The sequence below is a fragment of the Neophocaena asiaeorientalis genome, unplaced genomic scaffold (genome assembly GCF_003031525.2).
Source record: "Neophocaena asiaeorientalis asiaeorientalis breed wild unplaced genomic scaffold, Neophocaena_asiaeorientalis_V1.1 scaffold449, whole genome shotgun sequence".
NCBI classification, from domain to species: Eukaryota; Metazoa; Chordata; class Mammalia; order Artiodactyla; family Phocoenidae; genus Neophocaena; species Neophocaena asiaeorientalis.
In genome coordinates, this window is record NW_020175027.1 from 1,486,534 (window position 1) to 1,502,601 (window position 16,068).

Here is a 16,068-nt window from a genome sequence, read left to right on the forward strand (position 1 = left end):
ATATATTCGCTTAAGTAAGCCAAGGGTCTGAGCGTCTAAATGACTTCCCAAAGTCATACAGGAACATACTGGCACCTCCTTCAAGTCCTGACTCAAATATCACCTTCTGGTGTGGCTACCCTGACCACACTACCTGCAGCCCCCCTGCCTCACCATAAGGCCCGTTATCCAGCCCTCTTTTTGGTTTCATAACATTTATCACTTTCTATCGTTCTACTTATTTTATTTAAGTTTGTTGTGTGTTACGCCTCCCCCACTGGAGCACAAGCTCCTTAAGGGTAGGGCTCTGTGTTTTATTAATGGATATATGGCAAGCATGAGCCCAGTACACACACAAAGCAGGTATTTCAGAAATCTTTTTGAATATGTAAAAGAGATCAATATTGTTTGAATATTGTAAATATTCAAACAATAAATGATTTATGACAGGTAAGTAAATGGTCTTCGTTTTATTATAAGATTTTGTAACCCAGTGATTCTCAGTCAAAGTGTATTCATTATTAGTTCCGAGGGTCCATTCACCACTGACATTCTACTGCTTCTCAACCCTCTGGCTTATCCCAACGATCTCACCATTAGTTTCTACCCATATTTATGGTGGTCATATAAAGCATCCCAATACAATTTCCTCAAATTAGAAAAGGTAGCCATGGCAAAGGTTCACTGTGATAAGTGAAAAGTCAAATGCCAAGTGGCATCTAATTTTTTCTACATAACAAATTCAAGAATTCGTATTGAATACAGTTTTCTTCCTTTTTAGACCATATGAAAGGTAATACGAATAGCTAAAAAGGTCACTTATCATATGTAGGTGCTTATTTAGCAAATTATGGCCATGGGGCCCCTGGCACAGGCCACAGCTGGTCACTAAGGGCTATTTCAACCCTATGGCCGACCCTGCCTTTTGTGCCTCCTTTTCTTGAATATAATCCAAAGTCTTAAAATGAAGACCAAATCCAACAGTTCCAACAATAAACTGTTTTGCTACAGATCTTAAATATCTGTATGTATGAGTGAGCTGGGATTATCCATTCTCACCGGATTCTCCGAACTCACTGGTCAATCCCAGGGAGGTCATCTGTTCCCTTGAGTAGATGCCTCTCCTCTATGCACTAACTACCTTGGAGATCCTTTCTTGACATCAAAAGATTTTTTTTCTTAATTTGCTGCACACTCTGGTGCTTAATCAAAGGAGCAACCAACGTTGAATCAGGAGGCCCCATTTCCCCTTCTACGCCTAACCCCTAAATAACCAAAAACCAGTGTCATACGCTTTCTATGCCTTAGGTTTCTCATAAAAAGTGAGAACATTACATTTCTTACTTCCTTGCTCAGATATGTTACACAGATGAATATAACATGTGGGAAATTTTGTGAAATAAAATACTATATAAATGTCAACACACTTTCATTGTGTTTATAATAATTTTAAGTCGTGATATTTCAGTTGAACAAAATGCATGTTTATTTATCATTGTCTAAGTCTTATTGCAATTTCAACCAGTCATTTCTTAAATCACTTCTCTAGTTAGAAAGAAAACATTCATTCTGGTGATTTACAGGGTATGAAATAGGCCCAACTGAAGAATCTAGAGGCTAACCTGAGATCAGACAGCAATCAGTTCTCTGTTCAGCCACCACTGCACTTAAAGCCTGTTAAAAATTATAGATAATAGACTTACTCGAAAAATCGTATTAGCCACCAGTTTTGTTTTGTTTTTCTCCGGGAGAGCATGCTGAACCACGGCTTGAACTGTAGTGTCACGGTTATTAATGACTGTTGGTAGCACACTGCCCGTGGTCAAAATCATTTTCTACTTTAAAAAGTATTTACCATGAAACCAAAGGATATGAAAGCTCCTCAGATGAAAGACACCATCTTACTGGAGCAAAACAAAGCACAGACAGTTACCACACATGTTTAAAATACCAACTGGTTATTTCAGTGGTACTTTGAGATGTGTAAATCACCCAAATCACTACCAGAAAGAATAAGGTCGAGAACACAGTTCTCTATGCTATAGAATTTGGACCTGGCACAAGCTCACACCCAGGTGGTATCTCACCTATGCCTCTAGCACACATGGAGGCCCTATTATACCCCCAATCACACTACACACCCAGCCCCATCACCCCCTTGTTTGTGAGAGCTGCTGCTCCTTCTTGGGCTGCCTGAATTTTCATGCACTGCCCATGCGGTTCTGATTTTATCTATAAGAAAACACAGAAGTTATCTTTTTTCCCCAGAAGCTCACTTTAGTAGTGTCCTTGGCTCAGTGGGAACTTGCCCAGCTACTAAGGAAGAGACCAGTACTGCCAGATGCCACTGGGAACCCCACATCTCACATCCAGTTCTTCCTGATGGCCTGGATCAGTGGCTTCTAATCAAGTTCGTTTTGACAAAGAGGAGAAAGTGCATTTTCCAAGACAGCCTGTGACTTTCCTGTGTAACTTTTTTGTTTCTCTGTTTTCACTTCTTACCTCAACCATACCTTCCCATTCTCGTACGTTGAGAAAGCTTTTCTCACATGTAACATCATACAGCAGCAAAACACCATCTGCTCTTCTGAAGTAAGACTTAAGCAATACTTCTGAATCTGGAAGAGAGAAAAGCAGATAAGTAACAGTTCTAATCAGTCAGTCAGTTTGGGGCTGCCTCATTCTTCCAACTCTTTGATGCTCACTTTCTTCTCATCTTCTAAAATAACCCCCAATTGAGAAGAATCTAATAGCAGCCTATTACTGTGAAATAGCCATCCCCGAGGCCTAGAATGACTTGGTGAATGGTAACAACATAAGAATCTGGGCTGCTGATTGAGAAAAGCAAATCATTTTCTCCACCAGACAATCCCAAGAATGTCTACAAGCCTCAGAGCATAGCTTGAGAGCATAAGTTCTAAAAATTTCAGCCTCAGCAGCAAGCTACCAGATCCCATGTGGAGGTACAGAGAAGGATGGAAGAAGAGGCACATCAGAGAAAAATTATTTTGGGGGTGGTGGGTAGGGAATACTGCGCATGGGTGGGAGAAGAACTACCCATGTGCAACACCACAGGGCACACACACAGGGTACGGGGTGCTCACCGGAGGAAGAGCACACCTCCACCCACATGTCCTAACTCTAAACCAGGTGCAGCACTTTACAGGACCTTAAATAGGGCCATGTCAACCACACATATTTTTTAAATGGCTTGTCTGTGCAAACCTCAGCAGAATTCAAAGCATTATGGAAAGCACTTGCCTCTCCTGCCCAGCCGTATCCCAGTGCTGCAGGGCTGTTAGCTCTCCATCTACGACGAGAGTTTTCAATTGAAAATCAACTTCTGAAAAAAATATAAGAGGACATGGAGAACATGATGTAAATAATTCCATCGGTTTTTACTTTCAAGCCTTATTTGGATGAGACAAGGGCCAGTAAGCCAAAGTTCAGCGAGGTAGAGAGAAATGAATCTGGCCTTCAAGAGGAGTAACCTTCACAAACTAATTATAAGTCAGACCACAGACATGTGCACAGATGCACATCTGCAGGTTGGCTGGCTTGGGGAAGGATTTGATCTATAGACAAAAGGAAAATCTATGTTCTATTTGCCCATGTAATTAGATGGACTCAGTTATATCTGTGTGTGTGCATGCACATAAATGTCTATGTATATATGTATATATGCAGGTATACTCTGTGTATGTATATAGGGTACGCTCTCTAGCAACCGAACCAAATATTGTGGTATTTTTATGAATCAAACTGAAGTGAACTTTCAAATTTGTTATCTTGAAGGGTATAACAGAGAACCACAAATTTACAAAGACACCCACTGTGTAAACCCCCCAAGTGGTAAACCGGGCCCAGATGTAAAACTGGGTTCCAGAAGTAAACCCTCAGATGTAAACCCCCCCAGCTGTAAACATGGGGCCCAGATGTAAAGCTGCGTGGAAGCCATAACCTGCTCAGACGCCAGCCGAACCCCCGATGCTGCGCACAGGAGCAGAGAAGGCTAGCGCCCAACGCCCCACATGATTCACACCCGAGCCTGGACCTCAGGCGACTGCAACTGACCTTGAAGCCCCTGACAGGAGGCCACCCCTCAGGTGTCTCCGGGACCCAAGGAGAGGAGCCCCCGACAGGATGCCCGGCCTTCAGGCAACTCTGTGACAGGATGGCTGACCGAGCCGTGCGGCTGACAGGGTCTTGGCGCTCCGGCCGGGTGTCAGGGCTGTGCCTCTGAGGTGGGACAGCCGAGTTCAGGACATTGGTCCAACAGGGACCTCCTGACTCCACGTAACATCAAACGGCAAAAGGTCTCCCAGAGATCTCCAACTCAAAGCTAAGACCCAGGTCCACTCAAAGACCAGCAAGCTCCAGTGCTGGAAACCTTATGCCACACAACTAGCAAGACAGAAACACAACCCCACCCATTAGCAGAGAGGCTCCATAAAATCATAATAAGGTCACAGACACCCCAAAACACTGCCCACTGGAAAGACAAGATCCAGCCTCATCCACCAGAATACAGACACTAGTCTCCTCCACAAGGAGGCCTACACAACCCACTGAAACAACCTTAGCCACTGGGGGCAGACAACAAAAACAACGGGAACTGCAAACCTGCAGCCTGCGAAAAGGTGACCCCAAACACAGTAAGTTAAGCAAAATGAGAAGATAGAGAAACACACAGCAGATGACGGAGCAAGGTAAAAAACCACCAGACCAAAAAAATGAAGAGGAAATAGGCAGTCTACCTGCAAAAGAATTCAGAGTACTGACAGTAAAGATGACCCAAAATCTCAGAAATAGAATGGAAAAAAAACAAGAAACATCTAACAAAGACCTAGGAGAACTAAAGAGCAAACAAACAATGATGAACAACACAATAAATAAATTAAAAACTCTCTAGAAGGAATCAATAGCAGAATAACTGAGGCAGAAGAATGGATAAGTGACCTGGAAGATACAATAGTGGAAATAACTACCAGAGAGCAGAAAGAAGAAAAAAGAATGAAAAGAATTCAGGATAGTCTCAGAGACCTCTGCAACAACATTAAATGCACCAACATTTGAATTATAGGGGTCCCAGAAGAACAAGAGAAAAAGAAAGGGAATGAGAAAATATTTGAAGAGGTTATACTTGAAAACTTCCCTAATACGGGAAAGGAAATAGTCAATCAAGTCGAGGAAGCACAGAGAGTTCCATACAGGATAAATCCAAGGAGAAACACTCCAAGACACATATCAATCAAACTATCAAAAATTAAATACACACAAATAAATACTAAAAGCAGCAAGGGAAAAGCAACAAATAATATACAAGGAAATCCCCATAAGGTTAACAGCCGATCTTTCAGCAGAAATTCTGCAAGCCAGAAGGGAGTGGCAGGAAATATTTAAAGTGATGAAAGAGAAAAACCTACAACCAAGATTGCTCTACCCAGCAAGGATCTCATTCAAATTCGACAGAGAAATTAAAAACTTTACAGACAAGCAAAGACTAAGAGAATTCAGCACCACCAAACCAGCTTTACAACAAGTACTAAAGCAACTTCTAGGCAGGAAACATAAGAGAAGGAAAAGACCTACAATAACAAACCCAAATCAATTAATAAAATGGTAAAAGGAACATACATATCAATAACTACCTTAAATGTAAATGGATTAAATGCTCCAACCAAAAGACACAGGCTTGCTGAATGGATACAAAAACAAGACCCATATATATGCTGTCTACAAGAGACCCACTTCAGACCTAGGGACACATACAGACTGAAAGTGACAAGATGGAAAAAGATATTCCATGCAAATCAAAAGAAAGCTGGAGTAGCAATTCTCATATCAGACAAATAGACTTTAAAATAAAGACTATTACAAGAGACAGAGAAGGACATTACATAATGATCAAGGGATCAATCAAAGAAGAAGATATAACAATTGTAAATATTTATGCACCCAACATAGGAGCACCTCAATACATAAGGCAAATGCTAACAGCCATAAAAGAGGAAATCGACAGTAACACAATCATAGTAGGGGACTTTAACACCCCACTTTCACCCATGGACAGATCATCCAAAATGAAAATAAATAATGAAACACAAGCTTTAAATGATACATTAAACAAGATGGACTTAATTGATATTTATAGGACATTCCATCCAAAAACAACAGAATACACTTTCTTCTCAAGTGCTCATAGAACACGCTCCAGGATAGATCATGTCTTGGGTCACAAATCAAGCCTTGGTAAATTTAAGAAAATTGAAATTGTATCAAGTATCTCTTCTGACCACAACACTATGAAACTAGATATCAATTACAGGGGAAAATCTGTAAAAAATACAAACAGATGGAGGCTAAACAATACATTACTAAATAACCAAGAGATCACTGAAGAATTCAAGAGGAAATCAAAAAATACCTAGAAACAAATGACAATGTAAACACAATGACCCAAAAACTATGGGATGCAGCAACAGCAGTTCTAAAGGGAAGTTTACAGTGATACAATCTTACCTCAGGAAACAAGAAACAGCTCAAACAAACAACCTAACCTTACACGTAAAGCAATTAGAGAAAGAAGAACAAAAATTCCCCAAAGTTATCAGAAGGAAAGAAATCATAAATGATGAATTGGGAGATTGGGATCGACATATATACACTAATATTTAAAAAATGGATACCTAAAAAGAACCTCTTGTATAAAAAAATAAATTAAATAAAATTCAAAAAAAATAGAAATGAAAAAGGAAAAGTAACAAGTCACACTGCAGAAATACAAAGGATCATGAGAGATTACTACAAGCAACTTTATGCCAATAAAATGGACAACCTGGAAGAAATGGTAAAATTCTTAGAAAAGCACAACCTTCTGACACTGAAACAGGAAGAAACAGAAAATAAGAACAGACAAATCACAAGCACCGAAATTGAAACTGTGATTAAAAATCTTCCAACAAACAAAAGCCCAGGACCAGATGGCTTCACAGGTGAAGTCTATCAAACATTTAGAGAAGAGCTAACACCTATCCTTCTCAAACTCTTCCAAAATATAGCAGAGGGAGGAACACTCCCAAACTCATTCTTTGAGGCCACCATCACCCTGATACCAAAACCAGACAAAGATGTCACAAAGAAAGAAAACTACAGGCCAATATTACTAATGAACACAGATGCAAAATCCTCAACAAAGTACTAGCAAACAGAATCCAACAGCACAATAAAAGGATCATACACCATGAACAAGTGGGATTTACCCCAGGAATGCAAGAATTCTTCAATAAATGCAAATCAATCAATGTGATAAACCATGTTAACAAATTGAAGGAGAAAAACCATATGATCATCTCAATAGATGCAGAAAAAGCTTTTGACAAAATTCAACACCCATTTATGATAAAAACTCTCCAGAAATTAGGCATAGAGAGAACTTACTTCAGCATAATAAAGGTCATATATGACAAACCCACAGCCAACATCATTCTCAGTGGTGAAAAACTGAAACCATTTCCTCTAAGATCGGGAATAAGACAAGGTTGTCTACTCTCACCACTATTATTCAACATAGTTTTGGAAGCTATAGCCACAGCAATCAGAGAAGAAAAAGAAATAAAAGGAATCCAGATCAGACAAGAAGAAGTAAAGCTGTCACAGTTTGCAGATGACATGATACAACACATAGAGAATCCTAAAGATGCTATACCAGAAAACTACTAGAGCTAATCAATGAATTTGGTAAAGTAGCAGGATACAAAATTAATGCACAGAAATCTCTGGCATTCCTATACACTAATGATGAAAAATCTGAAAGAGAAATTAAGGAACACTCCCATTTACCACTGCAACAAAAAGAATAAAATACCTAGGAATAAACCTACATAAGGAGACAAAAGACCTGTATGCAGAAAACTGTAAGACACTGATGTAAGAAATTAAAGATGATACAAACAGATGGAGAGATATACCATACTCTTGGATTGGAAGAATCAACATTGTGAAAATGACTATACCACCCAAAGCCACCTACAGATGCAATGCAATCTTTATCAAACTACTAATGGCATTCTTCACAGAACTAGAAAAAACTTCACAATCTGTATGGAAACACAAAAGACCCCAAATAGCCAAAGAAATCTTGAGAAAGAAAAAGAGAGCTGGAGGAATCCTGCTCCTGGACTTCAGACTATACTACAAAGCTACAGTAACCAAGACAGTATGGTACTGGCACAAAAACAGAAATACAGATCAATGGAACAGGACAGAAAGCCAGAGAGAAACCCACACACATATGGTTGCCTTATTTTTATAAAGGAGGCAAGAATATACAATGGAGAAAAGACCGCCTCTCCAATAAGTAGTGCTGGGAAAACTGGACAGCTACATGTAAAAGAATGAAACTAGAACACTCCCTAACACCATACACTAAAATAAACTCAAAATGGATTAAAGACCTAAATGTAAGGCCAGAAACTATCAAACTCTTAGAGAAAAACAAGGCAGAACACTCGATGACATAAATCACAGAAAGATCCTTTTTGACCCACCTCTTAGAGAAATGGAAATAAAAACAAAAATAAACAAATGGGACCTAATGAAACTTCAAAGCTTTTGCACAGCAAAGGAAACCATAAACAAGACAAAAAGACAACGCACAGAATGGGAGAAAATATTTGCAAATGAAGCAACTGACAAAGGAGTAATCTCCAACATTTACAAGGAACTCATGCAGCTCAATATGACAAAAACAAACAGCCCAATCCAAAAATGGGCAGAAGAACTAGACATATCTCTAAAGAAGATATACAGATTGCCAATAAACACATGAAAGGATGCTCAACATCACTAATCATTAGAAAAATACAGATCAAAACTACAATGAGGTATCACCTCATACCGGTGAGAATGGCCATCATCAAAAAATCTAGAGACAATAAATGCTAGAGAGGGTGTGGAGAAAAGGGAATCCTCTTGCACTGTTGGTGGGAATGTAAATTGATAAAGCCACTATGGAGAACTGTATGGAGGTTCCTTAAAAAACTAAAAGTAGAACTACCATATGACCCAACAATTCCACTACTGGGCATATACGCTGAGAAATCCATAATTGAAAAAGTGTCACATACCACAATGTTCATTGCAGCTCTATTTACAATAGCCAGGATATGGAAGTAACCTAAGTGTCATCGACAGATGAATGGATAAAGAAGATGTGGCCCATATATACGATGGAATATTACCCAGCCATAAAAAGAAACGAAATTGAGTTATTTGTAGTGAGGCGGATGGACCCAGGGTCTGTCATACAGAGTGAAGTAAGTCAGAAAAAGGAAAAACAAATACCATATGGTAACACATATATATGGTATCTAAAAAAGAAAAAAAATGGTTCTGAAGAACCTAGGGGCAGGACAGGAATAAAGACGCAGACGTAGAAAATGGACTTGAGGACATGGAGAGTGGGAAGGGTAAGCTGGGATGAAGAAATTGGCATGGACATATATACACCACCAAATGTAAAATAGATAGCTAGTGGGAAGCAGCGGCATAGCACAGGGAGATCAGCTCGGTGCTTTGTGACCACCTAGAGGGGTGGGTTAGGGAGGGTGGGAGGGAGACGCAAGAGGGAGGAGCTATGGGGGTATATGTATATGTATAGCTGATTTACTTTGTTATAAAGCAGAAACTAACACACCATTGTAAAGCAATTATACTCCATAAAGATGTTAAAAAAAAAAAAGACACCCCTTGTGAAGAGGGTAGTCAATCTGTTCTAACGTTTCTGGTTATCAAAATAAGAACTCTTTAGATGAAGAAAAATAAATGATAATTTGCATATTTTCAAGTCCTTTTTCTGAATATTATGCAAATTTGAGAAACCATGACACTACTTTTTCCTTGTTCTGAGAGGTATTATTCATATATTCTGTTGTGAAGGAGGGGAGGGAACATACACCCAGCCATGATTTTGAACATAATGGCAAAAAGGCCATCAGTAAGATCAGTTTATCAACATCCAATGACACCTGATCAGAAAGACTTTCCCTGGGCACCCTGTGTAAAAGTGCACGTCACCCAAACCTCATTTTTTCAATTTGCTTTTCATCCATTTCCTTCCTTTGGATGTAAGTTCCTTTCAGGCTGGGACTTCGTTGATTTTGTTTACTGCGTGCAGGTACTCCTACAACAGTATGCAACTCACAGCAGGACTCAGGAAATGCTTGCTGCATAAATGAATCTGTCATTTCTGGCTCTAAACTTGGTTTGGTTGATTTCACTGGGTAAGTAAATACCTAAGTCCTTTGTTAGTCTTCCTTTCCCAAATTTAGGCCTTAGCCCAAACAGAGGAGGACTATAGACAAGGACAAACACACACACCTACCTATATATATATGTATTGTACAGAGAGAGAGAAAGGGAGAGATCCATGTATCTGTGTATATAATCCCTAAAGAAAACAGAATCAAGCTAAAGAAGGTCTTTTTCCCATTATCCACTGAAAAAGGAACCATACCCAGGGTGGCACTTGTACTCCCTCAAAATTCATCCTTGCAAAGTCTCATGAGGAAACTTGGCTTCCCCACTGCAGCATCCCTGGCCAGCACAATCTTGTAAGGCTTCTGCAAGCTGTAGGATTTATGGTTACCATCCACCATGTCCGTCTAGGGAAAGAAAGCCACAGTGGATGACAAAGGTAGTGCCAGCTTTCTTCCTAGTAAGTTATATGGCACAAAAATGAAGTGTTCATGAATAAAAGTGCCCCCGAAGCCACCTGCCTGTGGTGAAAGGGCCGAGATGGGCTTTCTTGAGGAGCTAATAACGACGTGGCCTTCACTAGCAGACCCCTCGGGCTTCTAATCCAGGATGGAAGCCACACCTTCTGTGCCACCTTCATCCCTTATATCAGGAACCTGTTTTTTTATTAAAAAGTCAGCCATTATAAAGCAAAGTCTTTCATTACACATATACATCATGAAGTAAAAAGAAGAAAAATACGCATCTGAATCTACTGTCAACGCTGTTATGGAACAAAGTGGCCTCAAAAGGAAACCTGTGAGAATTTTCCCTAACTTAGTAGAGACAAACATTCTCCTATGTTTCACATGTATGACCTTTAAAACAATGCCCATGACAGATAAAGGTCAAATAGGGTGGTATTTCTACTGAAGATCAGGCCTAAGAGAGCAGTGATTTCGGGGCTCACATCTGTGTCTGAAGTATCACCCCCAAAGCTCTCCTGCAAGCTCTGCAACCTTCAGAATCTCCTCTGGTGCTTGTACTCCACCTCCGAGTCATACTCGGAATCTTTCAGGGTAGACAAGCTGTTCTCGGGCAGGCTGTCAACATCACAATTCATCCTCCGCACGGGATCACAAAGGGCCAGCGAGCTGCAGTCCTCACCCATGTAGGAAGAGTGGGATGACCGGGTGACAAAGGAGAGGACCGCTCCCTAAGGGCTGGCGATACTCAAGATGACACAGCAGTGGAATCAGACAGCAATAGAATCAAGAAGACCGATAATCTCATTCTTCTCAAGAGCCACAATGTATTCCATGATTAAGCATCAGGGGAAATAAAATCCTCAGAGCAATATCAGTTCATTCTATGCAACAATCAATTAAGATAAAGACATTTAAATCAAACGTTTAATAAATGAAGCTATTTTCTAAAAATCACCATCTTTATGTCCCGATACAAAAAGAATGAGAATATCCAGGATGCAAATGCAATCTTAAGTTGTATTAAGAAAATGTATACAGAACATGTGAACTTTTCTACTCTAATGTGGTCAGACCATATTCTGAACAGCATATCCATTTCTGGATAATACCTCTACTGAAAAGGGATGCCAAGGGCTTCCCTGGTGGCTCAGTGGTTAAGAATCCGCCTGCCAATGCAGGGGACATGGGTTTGAACCCTGGCCCAGGAAGATCCCACATGCCACAAAGCAACTAAGCCCGTGCACCACAACTACTGAGCCTGAGCTTTGGACCCACGAGCCACAACTACTGAGCCCGCATGCCACAACTACGGATGGCCATGTGCCTAGAGCCCATCCTCTGCAACAAGAGAAGCCACCGCAATGAGAAGCCTGTGCACCGCAACGAAGAGCAGCCCCCCCGCTCGCTGCAACTAGAGAAAGCAACAAAGACCCAAAACAGCCATAAATTAATTAATTAATTTTTTTAAAAAAGGGATGCCAAGAACCTGGATGAGAAAGGCAACTGATGACGTGAGACTTAAAACATTCAAGTCAGTGCACTTGGCTTAAGCAGTAACGGTTTCTCTCTTCAAATACTTGAAGAACTGACACAGGAAGAATACATTCTCTCAGGTTGCACAAGACAAAATAAAGGCCAACTGAATTTTTCTGGGAGTCACATATCTAATCAACATGGTGAGAAATGACAGGTAATTAGAAATGTGTCACCCTGTGGCCATCATCAAAAAATCTACAAACAATACATGCTGGAGAGGGTGTGGAGGAAAGGGAACCCTCTTGCACTGTTGGTGGGAATGTAAATTGATACAGCCACTATGGAGAACAGTATGGAGGTTCCTTAAAAAACTAAAAATAGAACTACCATATGACCCAGCAATCCCACTACTAGGCATATACCCTGAGAAAACCATAATTCAAAAAGAGTCATGTACCACAATGTTCATTGCAACACTATTTACAATAGCCAGGACATGGAAGCAACCTAAGTGTCCATCGACAGATGAATGGATAAAGAAGATGTGGCAGGAATAAAGACACAGAAGTAGAGAATGGGCTTGAGGACACGGGGAGGGGAAAGGGGAAGCTGGGATGAAGTGAGAGAGTAGCACTGACTTATATACACTACCAAATGTAAAATAGATAGCTAGTGGGAAGCAGCTGCATAGCACAGGGAGATCAGCTCGGTGCTTTGTGACCACCTAGAGGGATGATAGGGAGGGTGGGAGGGAGACGCAAGAGGGAGGGGATATGCGGATATATGTATACATATAGCTGATTCACTTTGTTATACAGCAGAAACTAACACAAAATTGTAAAGCAATTATACTCCAATAAAGATGTTAAAAAAGAAAAAACAAGGGCTTCCCTGGTGGCACAGTGGTTAAGAGTCCGCCTGCCAATGCAGGGGATGCAGGTTTGAGCCCTGGTCCAGAAAGATCCCACGTGCCGCAGAGCAACTAAGCCCGTGTGCCACAGCTATTGAGCCTGCGCTCTACAGCCTGTGAGCCACCACTGCTGAGCCTGTGTGCCACAGCTACTGAAGCCCGAGCACCTACAGCCCGTGCTCCGCAACAAGAGAAGCCACCGCAATGAGAAGCCCATGCACTGCAACGAAGAGTGGTCCCTGCTTGCCGCAACTAGAGAAAGCCTGTGTGCAGCAACAAAGACCCAACCTAGCCAAAAATAAATAAGTAAATAAATTTATGAAAAAAAATAATAAAATAAAAGTAAACTATTCTTATCTTCCCAAAGAGTATTTTCATTACAATATGTAAAAATATAAAATAAGTTATATTTTTGCTAGAGTTCTTAGAAAAACGACGAAACTAAAACAAATATACAAGATAAAATCCAATAAGGCCACAAAAGCAATAAAATTAAATTTACAAGATGATTTTAAGTTTTTTTTTAAAAACTGTTATTGAAGTATAGTTGATATATATTATATAAATGACAGGTATGCAATATAGTCATTCACAATTTTTAAAGGTTATACTCCATTTATAGTTATTGTAAAATACTGGCGATATTCTCCATGTTGTACAATATATCCTTATAGCTTATTTTATACCTAATAGTTTGTACCTTTTAATCTCCTACCCCTATATTGCCCCTCCCCACTTCCTTCTCCCCACTGGTAACCACTAGTTTGTTCTTTATATCTGTGAGTCTGCTTCTTTTTGTTATACCCACTAGTTTGTTGTATTTTTTGGATTCTACATATAAGTGATATCATATAGTATTTGTCTTTCTCTGTATGACTTATTTCACTTAGCATAATGCCCTCCAAATCCATCCATGTTGCCGCAAATAGCAAAATTTTATTCATTTTTATGTCTGAGTAGTATTCCATTGTATATATAGACCATATCTTCTTTTTTTTAATCGTATTTTTTTTTTTTTTTTTTTTTTTTTTTTTTTTTTGATGTCCCCTGCATTGGCAGGCAGATTCTCAGCCACTGCACCACCAGGGAAGCCCAGACCATATCTTCTTTATCCTTCCTTCTTTGATGGACACTTAGGTTGTTTCCATATCTTGGCAATTGTAAGTAATGCTGCTGTGAACACTGGGTGCATGTATCTTTTCGAATTAGTGTTTTTGTTTTTTTCTGATATATACCCAGGAGTGGAATTGCTGGGTCATATGGTAGCTTTAGTTTTTTGAGAAACCTCCACACAGTTTTCCAGAATGGCTGCACCAATTTACATTCCCACCAACAATGTACGAGGGTTCCCTTTTCTCTACATTCTCACCAACATTTGTTATTTGTGGTCTTTTTGATGACAGCCATTCTGACAGGTGATATCTCATTGTGGTTTTGATTTGCATTTCCCTGATGATTACCAATGTTGAGCATCTTTTCATGGGCCTGTTGACCATCTACATTTCCTCTTTGGAAAAATGTCTATTCAGTTCTTCTGCTCATTTTTTACTCAGGTTGTTTGTTTTTCTGATGTTGAGTTATATGAGCTGTTTATATATGTTGGATATTAACCCTTTATGAGTCATATTATTTGCAAATATTTTCTCCCATTCAGTAAGTTGTCTTTTCATTTTGTTTATGGTTTCCTTTGCTGTGCAAAAGGTTTTAAGTTTAATTGTTTCTTAAAAACAAAAAGGAAGGAAGAAAATAATCATTGGAGGCTTGCAGTTCAATACGGTGGACAGAATACATGAATTTGTCTTCTTTCCCTTTTGAGACCTCATTAATATGAAATTTCAAAGGAAATAAGCCAATAAAAGTTAAAAGACATGGTGTAGGAAGGGGAAACTGGGGCGAAGTGAGAGAGTAGCATGGACATATATACACTACGGAACATAAAATAGCTAGTGGGAAGCAGCAGCACAGCACAGGGAGATCAGCTCAATGCTTTGTGACCACCTAGAGGGGTGGGATAGGGAGGGTGGGAGGGAGGCTCAAAAGGGAGGGTATATGGGGACATGTGTATGCATATGGCTGATTCACTCTGGTGTACAACAGAAACTAACACAGTACTGTGAAGCAATTATACTCCAATAAAGATCTATTTAAAAAAAAAATTAAAAGAATGGAAGAGGGGCCCATCAGCAGTAAAGTGATTTAAACACATTGCTGGAAAAAGGAAACTGGATGGTAATGTGCTGACAAAGGGAAGAGAGTTGAGGAAAAGGAGGTCCAGAAGATGTGTGTTGAAGGTCCTACTGTAGAACAAAGAAGAGACAACTGGTCATGCAGAACCCCAGAGAGTGAGAAGGGGGGCTGAAAATAGAGATTAAAATTGTATACTAAGGCACACTGCCTCTCAAGCCCATAGCTGCTCTTACTCTACGAAAGAAGAGCAGATAAGCCAGAGCTGATTCCAAATGCAACAAGACAGGGTTTGTCTTTTTAAAAATAACTGAATGATTCCCAAAAGGAAAGCTAAGGCTTCTCTCTAAACATCCATACCCCATGCACCTAGTAATCGGGGTCCCCTGTCTGACAGTCAGCTTCACACACAGAGCTCCAAGGAAGACCATCTCTCAGAGGAGATGCCCTGAGGTAAACAGATCTACTTGCTACATCAGCTACCTAAAATGATCTGAAATTCCAAGATGACATCTGGGTAGCAAGTTTAAATAGCAATCAGTCCAATAAGAATAGAAATTTCCTGGACTCCAAAATTAGTACTTTCAAGGAGAAAAAAACAAATTCCATGCACTGCAAAGAATAAGTAAGTTGCAAGGTATCAGTGATATCATGAAGATGGCAGAGTTTCTTTTTACAAGAAACGAAAAACTCAACCAGAGAATCCAAGAGAAATAAGCAATTTTACAAGAAAGTCATGAACCAAACACAAAACCAATTAAGAGGTAGCAAAACTTGGAACTGGCAGTACATAAA

The 16,068-nt window shown here is 39.9% G+C and overlaps 1 pseudogene; it reads right to left on the reverse strand.

Moving 5' to 3' along the window:
• LOC112411723 (ras and EF-hand domain-containing protein-like) overlaps positions 1 to 16,068 on the reverse strand; it is a 49,837-nt pseudogene that overhangs the window by 11,646 nt on the left and 22,123 nt on the right.